Source organism: Danio rerio, chromosome 10 (genome assembly GCF_052040795.2).
Source record: "Danio rerio strain M-AB ecotype USA chromosome 10, GRCz13ab, whole genome shotgun sequence".
Lineage (NCBI taxonomy): Eukaryota > Metazoa > Chordata > Actinopteri > Cypriniformes > Danionidae > Danio > Danio rerio.
The window spans coordinates 36,811,423-36,826,198 of record NC_141030.1 but is presented as its reverse complement, the minus strand read 5'-3'; the positions used below and the strand labels follow the sequence as shown (position 1 = coordinate 36,826,198).

Sequence of the window (14,776 nt, the reverse complement as noted above, 5' to 3'; positions counted from 1 at the left end):
TTTTCTGAATATAACATTTCTTGACAGGGTTTGCATCGTATTTAACTGCAGTCTTTCAATGGTCAGTTGTTTTGTGTCTGTCAGCATCTGCTTTTAATGGATGCTTATTTCGTGCTATAACTAATGGTGTAAGTGTTGCTTGTTCTAAAAGCATTGAAGAATTCTGTTAACCCACATTAAAGAGCACAAAAACTGTAGTAATTGTATGAATTTCATTATAAAATGTTATTTAATTTTAAAGTGGATATTAAAGTAAAAAAAAGCACTAAGCTTGTTGTTAAAATGCCCAACTTCTTTTGTGGAGATGCCAGTTTCAGTTGTGTTTGGACAATTTGTTTAAAGTGGTGCCGTGACCCGGATGAGTGTGTTGGGGCCAGTTCTGTTGGTAAACCTCACAAATTATGACAGAATTTACTTTTTTAGGCGCATATTAGTCAGAAAGTTACTGTATCAAATATAAAAAATCTGTAAGACATCAGTTATTCAAATTAATCAGAGAATTTACATTTTTGTGTGAACTATCCCTTTAAGGGGTCACGTTGGTGTGCAAGTATAACGGAGGCCAGCTGGTAAGGGTAGTTGAAAGTATTGATGTAGACTGGTTGGGATTGAGGTATCAATATTGGTTCATGAAAATGAGAACCAATCAAAATCCAGCCCTAAAGCTCTGAAACTCTTGAGTGTGGCGCAAGAGGTCTGGCATCTTCTCCAGGAACCATTAAATTGTAGACTTATTTTTTGCATGGGATATTTTAAGCACCCGCAGCCAAGGCCGTCTGTCTAATGCGACAATAATTCCTGTCATCTCTTTATTTGGGTGGAGCTGCCATATTTACACCGGCGCTGAGTGACAATGGCGAAAAGCGAGATGGGATGTATGGACCGGGCAGGCCCCACTCCTTCACCCGCCCTGCCCTGTGCCCGGGTCTCTGCCCGTCACTCCATCTGCCACCTGCGGTTGGAGGTGCCAAGGCTACAGACCATTAGCACAGAGCAGGTCTGTATTTATAGCGCTTAACGGGCATGACTCAACAGCATCACTGTTTGCTTTTAGCTGTAATGGAATCTGCGCTTTGCTGAACACAGAAAAGCCATTATTGTGTATGATAATATTGTTTCTGTCGATGGGCGAACCGGGACTAAAATTTCCACCGGACCGCTTGCACCTGCAGAAACCTTGTTTATAGTGAGAGAGAAATAGGCAGGCGTAGGAAGGTGTAAGTTAGTTGTGTGTGTGCGTGTGGAGCACTGACTGATGTCATGCTGGCCATGTGACTCTGCTCTCGGAGATGAGGTAATGGCTGTTGACGTTTACAGCTCCCCCTAATGAAAGACTGTGTAAAGTGTGATGCTTGTAACGGGACGTAAAACCAGCTAGTAAACCTCTAATGTCACGCAGGACTACACAACATAGGTTTTAGACTCTTCAGATACTTTCCAGATGACTGTTCTGAATCGTAGCTGTGTGGATGTTTTAAACATGGTGTGCAGAATGCTCTATAGTTTTAAGTGTTGCTGCATTCATATTATTTGTTTTTATTATTAGTTTTTCCTCCATATAAATATATTATACTTATGCTATTAATAGTTAATAGCTATATATATATATACACATGTGTGTGTGTGTATGTATGTATGTATGTATGTATGTATGTATGTATGTATATATATATATATATATATATATATATATATATATATATATATATATATATATATATATATATATATAGTAGTATATTTATATATTTAGATTTGTGCAGTTTAAAATTTAAAAGAATTCACTGTATTTACATATTATATCATAACATTTGATTTTAAAATGAACATTTGTTTGTGTATAAAGACAACTTTTATATATTATAAATTGCAAATTTTTATTATTATTTATCTTGTGTTAAGCAAATATTCACACAATTTATATAAATATAAAATACCTAAAATACTTAAGACTATTTAAATTTTGTTATAAATATTAATTACTATTGCATTTTAAATATTAAAATTTTATATACAAATCTAATTCACAAACACACACACACACATATATTTAATTTTTTTATTATATTTGAATATGATATATAATTTGTTTATTGTTAATGCTAGATATTTATACGTTTTTATTAAACTTTTCTTATATGCAGATATAAGACACACACACACACACACACACACACACACACACACACACACACACACACACACACACACACACACACACACACACACACAATGTTACAAAAATGTACAATTTATATAAATAAATTACTTAAATGCCTAAATGCATTATTTATCAATTATTTGAGTATATATAAATAAATCTATATCATAACATTTGGTTTAAAATGATTTTTTTTCTATAAAAAGACTACTTTTATTTATTATATTTTTAAAAAAATTATTTTTCTTGCAGAAGTTTTGCAGATATTCACACAATTTATATAAATATAAAATACTTAAATTTTTGAACATGATTATTTTTACATTTTTTATAAATATAAATATTAATACATTTTAAATATTAAACATTTAATATACAGATCTAGTTCATATATATATATATATACACACACACACACACACACACACACACACACACACACACACACACACACACACACACTGTGTTTTTCTTATTATTTACCATGTTTATGTAGACATTACATGAAACATTACGTCATGAAAATGTATTCTAAAAATTGTGTATATACAAATAATTAAAAATGATTACAAATTTCGACTATATTTATTATGTTATGTATAATATATTTTTATACATATTTACATTGATATATATTTAAATAGCTTGTATTATTATTATATAGTTCAAATTTTGAATATATAATTCAGTATCATCTCCATAATGTATTTACATGTCTAAGTTATTGAGTGTGAGTATGTGTAACGCTATGTGTGCTCATGTGTGTATGTGACTGCGCTGGGCCTCCCCTTTGCCAGTGTCCTCTGTTTCCCATTCCAGCCCTGATGAGTCAGAGTCTGTGAATGCAGCCGAGCGAACAGCAGCACTGTGACGTTAATGTGTTTACGCTCTCTGCGCTCCCTCTGCTACAGCGGCCCGCTCGCTCTGACCTCCTCATACAGGCACAGTCTCTCCTCATCCAAACAGACACAGCTTCTCCTTTACATGCTAACACAGGCTCTGTTACTAGCTCCTGTAGTTTCTCATCTACAGGCTAACACAAGCTCAACACTGGCTGTCCTTTTCAAACGCATACAGTCTGTACTTTATAAGCACATATTATCTCTAGAACATTTTCCTCTTGTTCAAACTGTCACCGGCTCCTTTTACACTCCAAACTGAACTTTCATAAAGTAATTTACAAGCTTTTTATATTACTGAATGAAACGTAACATTTCTTTTATACAGAGACAAAGCAACAATTTTGACATGAAATATATCTGCTATTTCTTTTTTCTTTTTTTGGACAAAAATGTAAAATACGTAGGTAAAATGGAAGAAAGAAAAACCCTGGTTGTGTTTTTAGGGCTGTAAATGTGATTCATTGATGTAGTTATAATAGTTTTTATAGTTATTGTTATGATTATTATTATTATTATTTGTTCTTAGTTATATTATTATAATTTTTTCTTAATTTTGTTTCCAACAATTAAATAATAATAAAAATATAGTTAATAAAATAATAAAATATATTAATTTTAAAGTAATAATAACAATAATGACAATAATAATAATAATAATAAAATTAACTATTATTAATAATAATACATTTTTTATTATTGTAACCTTAAATACTTAAAATAAGTCATGTACTATATTTTATATATACACACACACACACACACACACACACACACATACACACACACACACACACACACACATACATACATACATACATACAACAGTTCTGTCTGGTTCTTAAATCTGATTGGCTGGTAGCAGTGCATTATTTTGCAATAACAGCAATTGTACAGCCTCCTCACTCTTCTGTACTGCTCCGCCCACATACTGTACATCGAGCAGAGGACACTTTACAGTTTGACATATTGCTGCTGTTGGACAACATAATGTACTTTTGAGGTTTTTTTAGTCGAGAATGTAGTTCTTTAGATTGCATCTATGCAGTTTATTTATAAGGATAGGGCCTATTTTTATATATATATATATATATAATTTCTAAGAGAGAACGCGTCGGTGGCCATTAGCCTGCCATACTGATCTGACCAAAGACGGATGACGTCGTCCATCCACAAGGTGGTGACAGGACACATAATAAGCCCTTTGAAGATTATAACAGCCTAATTTCTAATTAAAACTAATCAAATTATAATTAAATTGGTAAGCATACCTGCCAATACTACTGTTTTTACCAGGAGTCTCCTGTATTACAGACCAATCTCCCGCAACCATCGTGTTTTGTTATTTCTCCCTAAAAAATCCCTTAATTTTGTAAAAGTAGTCAGCTTTATTATTTTTTTTATTACAATATAAGCCCTCACTACACACTCTATACACTTTTTTTCAGGCAGACATTTTCTGGACTTATTTTTAGACATTAAAATAAGCTTTTTAGCTTTTGTGTGGATAATGTTGGCATTCAGCGAAATGTTCTTTTTTTCTTGCAATTAGTGATCCTCAAAACTAAAGCAGACTCCATCCTTAAGGGGGTCGCACAGCCGATGGGCTGCGCACATGACAGTTGCGCAGTTGAGACACATAAGATGTTATTTAAAATGAAACTATTCAGATGGCGCTCTAAAACATGAACAGTGTCCTGAGTCGTAGCTGGGTGCAGCAGACAGCCACTGACTTAGTGCACCGGTGTGTGAAATCTGACATAAACGTACTGCATGTTTACAATTTTAAAATGCATCGCACTACGTGGAGAGGCGTAGCCGATGTGTCTTCCCTTTTACGATGCTCTTGCTGCAGACAGTTGCAATCCTTTTTGTTGAAACTCGCACTGCTAGCGATCGAAAATGTGTTCATTTGGCCAGCTGAACGCATTCTGTACTGTACAGGAGACATGAAGGAGAATGATTGACAATGGTCTACAGCCAATCAGGATGCAGAACACTATGCACTGTTAAAAAAGCAAAAGAAAAAACAAAAACATTTTGCACCAAAAAAAATCTGCAAAACTGCGAGGCCACGAAAGATAAACAGCATTATAGCGAGGGACCACTGTATAATAAACATAATACATTGACTAAAAAGCAGAAAATATTAAAAAAAATATATATTTTTTATAATCAACCTCTGGGTCCCACAATCCCATAGCCAGTCGCTCCTGTTCACAGATTGCATCGACTTTCTTTCGTTCATTCTTTCCACACAGAGCTGTGTTTTCTCTCCTTGGATCTGAATGTCTGAGGAGAGCAGACTTGAATTTGACTTTATTCAGCGGCAGCGGTGGGGGCGTTCGGGGGACTTTGCTCAGTTGTGGTCCCTCCTGTGAACAGCCATGGCTGTCAGTGAAACATTAAACTGATTTGTGGCCTGTGCGAGTCTCCTGAGGGAGGTGGGCTGGCAGTCTCCCTGCAATTCTGTCCCTCAATCTCAATACTGATCTTGAATCAGTACGGCCTGAAAACCTATCCACCAAATTGATGTTTTATATTAAACGGCGAGTGTAGTTCACGCTCGGCGTCCAGACGCTGTGAAACAGATGTCTTCTCAGCTGTAACAAATTGTTGTGTGTGTATATATTTATAGTCTTGGCGGACGATCGGCCTTGTTTCATTTTTTTGGCCGGCTTGTGACGTGCCTTGCTGTGCCTTGAAATGCGCTGCTTTTTTTTCCGACAGTTCACGCAATTTCAATTGAAACATAAAGACAGAGCAGGACATAATGAGTAGCTCCTCCCATTTTTACAAAATATCCAATAGGGTTTTGTTTATATCACTGATCTGCCAGGGTGGGACATTGTGTAGCTCCTCCCCTTAAAAAAAATTACCAATAGGAATTGCTTATATAACTGCTTTGTTGGGACGAGACATATTAAGTAGCTCCTCCCCTTTTTGCAAAATAACCAGTAGGGTTTTGTTTATATAAGTGTTTTTCAAGGGCGAAACATTGAGTTGCTCCTCCTCTATTTACAAAATATGTAATAGGGTTTTGTATACAGAACTGATCTTCCAGGGCAAGACATATTGAGTAGCTCCTCCCCTTTTACAAAGTAGCGAATAGGTTTTTTTTTTATATAACTGCTCTGCCAGGGCGGGATGTATTGAGTAGCTCCTCCCCATTTTACAAAATATCCAAAAGGGTTTTGTTTATATCACTGCTCTTTAAGGGCGAGACATTGAGTAGCTCCCCTCCTTTTTACAAATAGCAAATAGGGCTTTGTTTATATGACTGCTCTGCTAGGGCGGGACATATTGAGTAGCACCTCCTCTTTTTACAAAATACCCAATAGGGTTTTGTTTATATCACTGATCTACAGGGTTTGGATATATTAAGTCGCTTCTCCCATTTTACAAAATAGCCAATAGGGTTTCGTTTATCTCCCTGCTCTGTCAGGGCGAGATATATCAAGTTGCTCCTCCCCTTTTTACAAAATAACCAATAGAGTTATGTTTAATTAACTGCTCTGACAGGGCAAGTCTAATTGAGTAGCTCCTTCCCTTTTTACAAAATAACCATTAGGGTTTTGTTAGAAAACTGCTCTGCAAGGGCGGGACATATTTCGTAGCTCCTCCCCTTTTTACAAAATAACCAATGGGGTTTTGTTTAAATAACTGCTCTGCAAGCACGGGACTTTGTTGCTCCTCCCCTTTTATAAGTAGAAGAACAGTCTTTCCAAATGATTGCGCTCTGATATGGTCAGAAGACTTAATGAGAAGCTGAAGTGACCAGTGATGTCTTAAAAATCATTGAATATTAATGGCGGAAGCAAAGTTTAGAAGAATGCTTATCTTCCAAATGCAAATGTTGTTAATAGTATTGAGCACACTAGCTTATAGATAACCTTAGGACTACATATTGATACTATCACCACAAAGAAACGCTTATGTTGATTTTAGGGGGTCTTTAAGTGTTTGCCGTTTGTTTGTTCTGTTGCTCTGCGTTTTAATTCATTGTTTTACAGTGCAAGCCACCTCCACTTTTTGTTACCCAATATGGTTAAATCTAGCAGATTCTCGCCCATCCGTCCTAGGTTTGTGTGTCCGTTACTCTTTTATTTGTCTTTGTGTTTTCCGAGAGACACTTGCATCAGCCTCCTCCCACCACATGTTTTATTTGAGGTAATTTCGAGAGCCCGAGAGCCCCTCCACCCTCTGACAGAATTACAAGGCAGAAATAATCGTGCAACATAAAACACTATTTAAAGTTTTCACAAGGTTCAGGCGAGCGGAGGGGAGGTGGGGGGGGGGGGGGGGTGCTGTTTCCATGGAATATGCTTTTAAGAGGAATGCTGACAATACCCTGAACGGAAAAAAGCCTGAGACGCATATCTGGTAGACACTTTTTTTTTTGGGACAACTCATTCCCACATGTTTGTCAGTAACGTTTGGTGCATGCAGATCTGCCAACTGTGTGTTCGAAATCACTTTTTGTGCCCTGTGTAGTGTGCTTGATGAGCGTCGGCCATTTTGAAGTACTTTGGGAGTTTAAGTTTGCTATGTAATTGACTCTTTTGTATTGCATCAACCACCAGTTGTGAAGAGTTTACTATATAATAATACTTTTAAAAGTAATGTTAATAATTTAATTGTTATTAAAATATACATATAATATTATATATATATTTATTTAATTGACAATTATTTATATATATTGATATAAATATATTTATATCCGTATACGTTTTATTTTAAAATAATTTATATAATTTTTCTGTTTATATATTGATTGTTGACTCGCAAAAATGTATTAAACATTACATAAAAATAATAACATTAAAATTTAGTAAAATTTGTAATTCTACAAAAACAAATTGTAAAATAACTGTTACATTTGTGAAATACACGCACACACACACACACACACACACACACACACACACACACACACACACACAAACATATATATATGCTGATGCTGTGCTCTTTACAGTTGATCAGTTTTTTAGTTTGTTGTCACTGTTTGTTATGCAAATGAGCCCAAGTGCACTTTCATGAAAAAATAAATAAATAAATAATAAAAAAATAATATATATATATATATATATATATATGTATAAATTTTTTATTTTTATTTTATTATTTTATATATATAGCTGTAACACAACAACTCTAGTTTATATATACAGTTGAAGTCTGAATTAATTGCAGTCCCGAATTATTAGCCCCCCTGTTTATTTTTATACCCAATGTCTGTCTAGCGGAGAAAATATTTTTTTCAACGCATTTCTAAACATAATAGTTTTAATAACTCATCTCTAATATCTGATTTATTGTATCTTTGTCATGATGACAGCACATTATATTTTTCTAGATATTTTTCAAGACACTTCTTTACAGCTTAAAGTGACATTTAAAGGCTTAACTAGGTTAGCTAGTTTTACTTGGCAGGTTAGGGTAATTTACCAAGTTATTGTATAATGATGGTTTGTTCTGTAGACTATCGAAAAAGTATTGCTTAAAGGGGCTAATAATATTGTCCTTAAAATGGTTTTTAAATTATTAAAAACTGCTTTTATTCTAGCTAAAATAAAACAAATAAGACTTTTTCCAGAAGAAAAAAATATTATCAGACATACTATGAACATTTCCTTGCTCTGGGAAACATCATTTGGGAAATAATTAAAAAAGAAACAAATTCAAAGGAGGGCTTATAATTCTGACTTTTAACTGTATGCGTCATTGTCTCTGTCTCTTCATTGCAGTTTTATTGATCACTTAGACAGAACTGACTTGGATTAAAGTTGCTTTGATTAAAAAAAAAATAGATGTAGTTAAGCCACTTTTGCCATGTAGCTTTTAGCTTAACTTGCTACATTTCCCAGGGGGTATAGCTTTTAGTGTAGTGAAGCTACATTTTAAGTAGAGAAACTAATAGCTTAGCTCACTACATTTTCCAAGTAGCTTGCCCAACACTGACAATATATAATATCTCAAAAATACATACGTATAAATATCTAGAAGCATTTCTGATGACTGTATTTATTGAGATGAATCTGGGCAAGCATTATGTGTCATTGACTTTATATAGGAAACAGTGAACAAGTGAGTGGTTTTTAATGCAGCACAAATGAATGAATAATCAGCACATAGACTCAGTTAATGACTTCATGTTCCTCTTCAAGCTGCGTCCACAAGTACAAGCTGGCTTTCTGACACGAGCAAACAGCAAAGTGATGTAAAGATGAACCAAATGCGGGGGAAAAAATGCAAACAAATGTGGACAAAGGGGCCAAGCAAGATGTCCAGTCATTGGTTTGATCACAGATAGAGGCTGTCCTGCATTCCTCTGAGGCACATGGCCATGTCTTTCTCCCTTTTTTTCCCTCCTCCACCATCCCCCCTTTTCCTCTTTCATTTCCCTTCTTTCATCCCCCTCTCCCTCTGATCTGCATGGCCGCATCTCAGGTTTTTCTCCTGAAGCAATCTCTATAAATAGACCTTCAATAGCTGCTGCCTAACAAACCTGCTCATCAGAACTAATTGCCAAAGAAAAGTTCTTTTTTTCACCAGTTTTTCTTTGCATTAACCCGTTCCTGCCTTATGATGGCCTGAACTCACCATCACTCCAATAAAAGAGGCTTTCTGGGACGCTTGGGGAAAATATGAGGTGATGTTTGAGATGAAAACCACGGGTCATATTTTGTTTATTTATATGCCATTTATATAAGTTATATAAATGTGTATAGGTATACAAATTAAAGCAATTGCATTTACTTAGTCTGTGTTTTAATACTTTTTTTTATAAAGTATGAAATGTAATTTACTTTAATTTTAGTATTTTATAGTGTATCTGTTCTTTATTATTATATGATTATGTTATATTATATAGTATTATTAAAATTAAGATAAAAATACATTTTTAAAAGTAGTAATAATATCTAAACACGTACTTACAGCAATAAATATTAAATTAATAAAAAGTATAAAAAATAATAAAAGTAAAGATAATATAAAAATAAAATTCACAAATTATATTATATTATATTATATTATATTATATTATATTATATTATATTATTTTATATTATATTATAAACTTAAAACAAAGAACAAAAATAAATAAGTAAATTATAATAGTAATTGTTGTAATAAGTAAATACGACAATAAATAATAATGTTATAAAAAATATTTTAAAAGTGCAATATAAAGATTTTTCTTAAAATAAAAAAATAATTCACAAAAACATAAACTTAAAAAAGAAATTAAACAAATTTTAATTGTTAGTTAATAAAATAATTACTAATAAAAACATATAATAAACTCTATATTATAAACTTAAAGTTAAGAATAAATAAAGTATAAAAGTAATAGTAATAAGTAAATGCAACAATAAAAAAAAGTAATACTGCAAACTTAAAACTGAAATGAAAACTACTTGTAAGTGTTTATTAATAAGATACAAGTTAATAAAATAACATGTATTATATTATATTATATTATATTATATTATATTATATTATATTATATTATATTATATTATATTATGTTATATTATATTATATTATATTATATTATGAACTTAAAATGATGAAAAATAATAATAATAATAATAAAAACAAATAAATACTTGCAACAATAAATAATGAAGTAAAAAATTTTTTTAATTAAATAAATGTTCAGATTTTTCTTAAAATAAAAGACATTTCGCAAAAGCGCAAACTTAAAACATAAAGACTTATTTTACTTGTTAATTATTAAAATAATGAAAACTGATAAAAGAACATGTATTATATTATAAACTTCAAATTAAAAATAAAATAAAAAAGTAATAGTAATAATAAGTAAATAAATACTTACACACTGTAAAACCCAAAAAGTTAAGGCAGCTCAAACCACTTGAGGAAACCAATTGCAACAAAACATTTAAGTTCAAAAACAAATCTATACAGTCTATATATAGTATGTATATATATTCTATATCTATATATAACTGTGAACTTTATATATAATGAGGTATTTAAATAACTCAATACCTTCATCACTGTGTAAAATTAACCTTCAGTAAATATTGAGAGTCAACTACACTCATTTCATTTGATAAAGTTAACGTGGTTTTTACAGTGCAACTATAAATAATAAAGTAATACAAATATTTAAAAAATTAAATAAGTTTAAAGATTTTTCTTAAAATAAAAAAAACAAATTTACAAAACCACAAATATACGTGTGTGTGTGTGTGTGTGTGTGTGTGTGTGTGTGTGTGTGTATTAAAATATATATTTTTTAACAAACGTAAAATATAAAAATGAAAACAAATTTTAGTTGTTAATAATAGATTATTGATAACTAATAAAATATAAAATTATATTACATTATATTAAATTATATTATAATATTTTAATTTCTTATATTATATTATAATATTTTTAAAATTCTTATATTATATTATAATATTTAAAAATTTATTTTATATTATATTATATTATATTATATTAATTATATTATAAATTTAAAAATTAAGAATAAAAATAAACTAAATAAAGTATAAAAGAAATAGTAATAATAATTAAATAAATACAACAGTAAATAATAAATAATAAATTTAAAGATCTAAATTAATGTAAAGATTTTTTTTAAATAAAAAAAATTACAAAAGCGCAAAAAATTAAACTTACTTAACCACAAAGCTAATTTTAATTGTTACTTAATAAAATAATTATAACTATTAAAAGAACTTGCTATATTATATAATAAGCCTAATAATATTAAATCGAAGTGATTTTCAAGTATTCGGGGTGTTTGTGCTGTGTATTATTAAAGAGGATGTGTGTGATTGATAGCCTCCATCAAGAATGAGTGTGTGTGAGTGTGTCTGAGAGGCCGTCCGGTCCTAGATCACAGCGTCTTTGTTTGGGGGTCTGTCTGACAGTCCCCTGACCTCATTACCAGACCAGCGTCTCAGGGCATTCATCTCGCGGGGGCCATCGGGGGCCCCTCACCCCCATACATACTCCATTTTCCCTCTATTTCTCATTCTGTCCTACTGTAACAACTCTTATTTTGAGGGTTGCATGGCGCTCGGGTCCCTCTCGTGTTTATGTGTGGTTAAGAGAGCGTGTAAGTCTGAAGGTGGAGCTGGAATTGGTCTGAATGCGATGGGGGTCTGTTCTGCGTCTGCTTTAATTGACTGTGACCTTAAGGGTGTGGGAGCACCGAATAGGGGACACAGACACGCCCACGCGCACACATGGACGCACAGCTGCGCATACAAACACACTCACACACTCACACACACACACACACACACACACACACACACACACACACACATAAGCTCAGGGGCAATAGGTGAGCACAGATGAAGTGCTCGCTAATATAAGAATCAATATTTGTGTTGTTCATACGTACAGGTTTGTTCAGGTGTCTGGTAACTTTTAAAGGCTAAATTATATGTAAATTTGTACTACACTGTTCAAAATCTATGTTAATTAATTGTTACATGTATACTTCTGCGTCAAGAGCCTGCGTATGGTCTGACGCAGCCTTCGCAAGGTCGCCGTGGCTGACGCTGACGTGCACCTGTCAAAAACATGTAACTACATGTTACAACGACATGTAGCCCAAGCTCTGTGATTGGTCAGCTTGGTAGCGCTGACAAATGTGGGTAGGACTGAGAGCTGCAATCCCAGTTGAGCAAGTGTTTACAAGTGTTGAGTCCTGTGAAGCAGCTCCAAATGGAGACTCTTGTTTTGCGTTTACCTTATGATTAAAGTTGTTGCACGTCCGCCGGTTCCCGCTTCTGAATGAGCAAGTTTAGCCTCTTGTAGTGTTCAGAAAAAACAAGGTAATTTTTATTTACACCAAATTGCACATGGCCTTTTTTTCGACTGGTGATTAAATTGTTTTAAGAACTGTCAGGTACAGTTTTAGTTGTATTTTCACGCAAGACTGGTATGACATTGCAAATTGTTTTTAGCCCAGTATTCTGGACATGTATTCTGGTTATGCTGAGCTGTGCTGGGAGAGCTCATGTGATGTCGCCACTCTAAAGAATTTCTCGAAAACAGAAATTTCGGAGTTTTGTTGTTTTTTTACAGTTAAGATGGCCGCTTTATATATTTGCTTTTTTGTGATCAGGCTCAGAAAAATGTATCTTGCTATTTATTAATTAGCCTATAAATCAGTTATTGGCATCTAAATATAACAGATTACCCATCAAGAATTTAGTTTAAAAGAAGCCTAATTGACGTCTACAGGCATTTTGCGAAAACGAAGCTAAATTTTGGCTGTCAGTGAAAGTTTAATAGACGTCTAACAATAGTTCAAAACAAGACCAGTTATTAAATAGACAGAAATGAATGATTACACATGTGAAGTGTGTTAAAATTGTGTATTTGATCACTAGTACATTTTTTGACAATTTTAGACGTCAATAGATTTCACTTTTTAGACGTCTATTAGATCTCTTTTAAACATCAAATTGCTTGGTGAGTATTGAAATCAGCCACAATTTTCATATCGCTGAATCCCAAACATTCATAAGCCATGATCAACCTTCACATGTTATTCATTTCCATCCTTTTGCCACAGCTGAACAGGTGCTCGCTCTGTCCTGAAGCACTGATGCTACTTTTCTTTTAAAATAAAATCAGTTGGCCACTGTATCTATTTGCCTTTTTTGTAACTATGCTCAGAAAAATGTATATTGAGATTTATATTAGCCTATATATAGGTTATTGGCATCTTAATAGACATCCAAACAGTCATTTTGTCTAAAATGAGGCTAAATTTGGGCTGTCAGTAAAAATCCAATAGACGTCTAACGATAGACCAAAACTAGACTATATTAAATAGACAGGAATGATTGATTGCACACATGTGAAGTCTCTCTATCTTTCTGTTTGATGACTAGTCTATTTTTTGGACAACTGTTAGACGTCAATTAGGTGATCACTTTTTAGCTGTCTTTTAGATGTCTTTGAAACATCAAATTTCTTAGTGGGTATCGAAATCAGCCACAATTTTCATATCGGTGAATCCCTAACATTCATAAGCCATGATCAAATGTCACATTATTTCATTTCCATCCTTTTGCGAAAGCTGAACAGGCTCTCATTCGGTCCTGAACACAGAAGCACTGATGCTACCTTTCTTTTCAAACAAAATCATTCGGCTGTTGTACATTTTTGCCTTTTTTTGTAACCAGGCTCAAATCTATGTTGAGATTTATAGTAATATATTGGTTATTGACAGCCTAATATAACAAATTACCCATCAGTAATTTAATTTAAAAGAAGTCTAATTGACGACTTCAGATATTTTGACTAAAATTAGGTTAAAGTTGAGCTGTCAGTAAAAATCTAAAAGACGTCTAACTGTAGACCAAAACTAGACTAGTCATTAAATAAACAAGAATGAATGATTACACATGTGAAGTCTCTCTAGTCTATTTTTGGACAACTGTTAGACGTCAATTAGATTTCACTTTTTAGACGTCTATTAGATGTCTTTTAAACATCAAATTGCTTGGTGGGTATCGAAATCAGCCACAATTTACATATCGGTGAATCTCAGACATTCATAAGCCATGATCAATGTCAAATCATTTCACTTCCGTCTTTATGCGCTCTTTTTGCGCTTTCGGGCGCTCATTCTATCCTGAAGACTGAAGCACCGATGCTACCTTTCTTTCTTGTGTGAAGAATGTGGAAAATATCTGATATT

General features: G+C 33.0%; 1 protein-coding gene across 10 annotated transcripts in view; it reads left to right on the top strand.

Annotated features, from left to right (window-relative positions):
• Positions 1 to 14,776, top strand: part of cux1a (cut-like homeobox 1a) — a 259,039-nt gene that overhangs the window by 87,197 nt on the left and 157,066 nt on the right. The gene's annotated exons all lie outside the window — the stretch shown is intronic.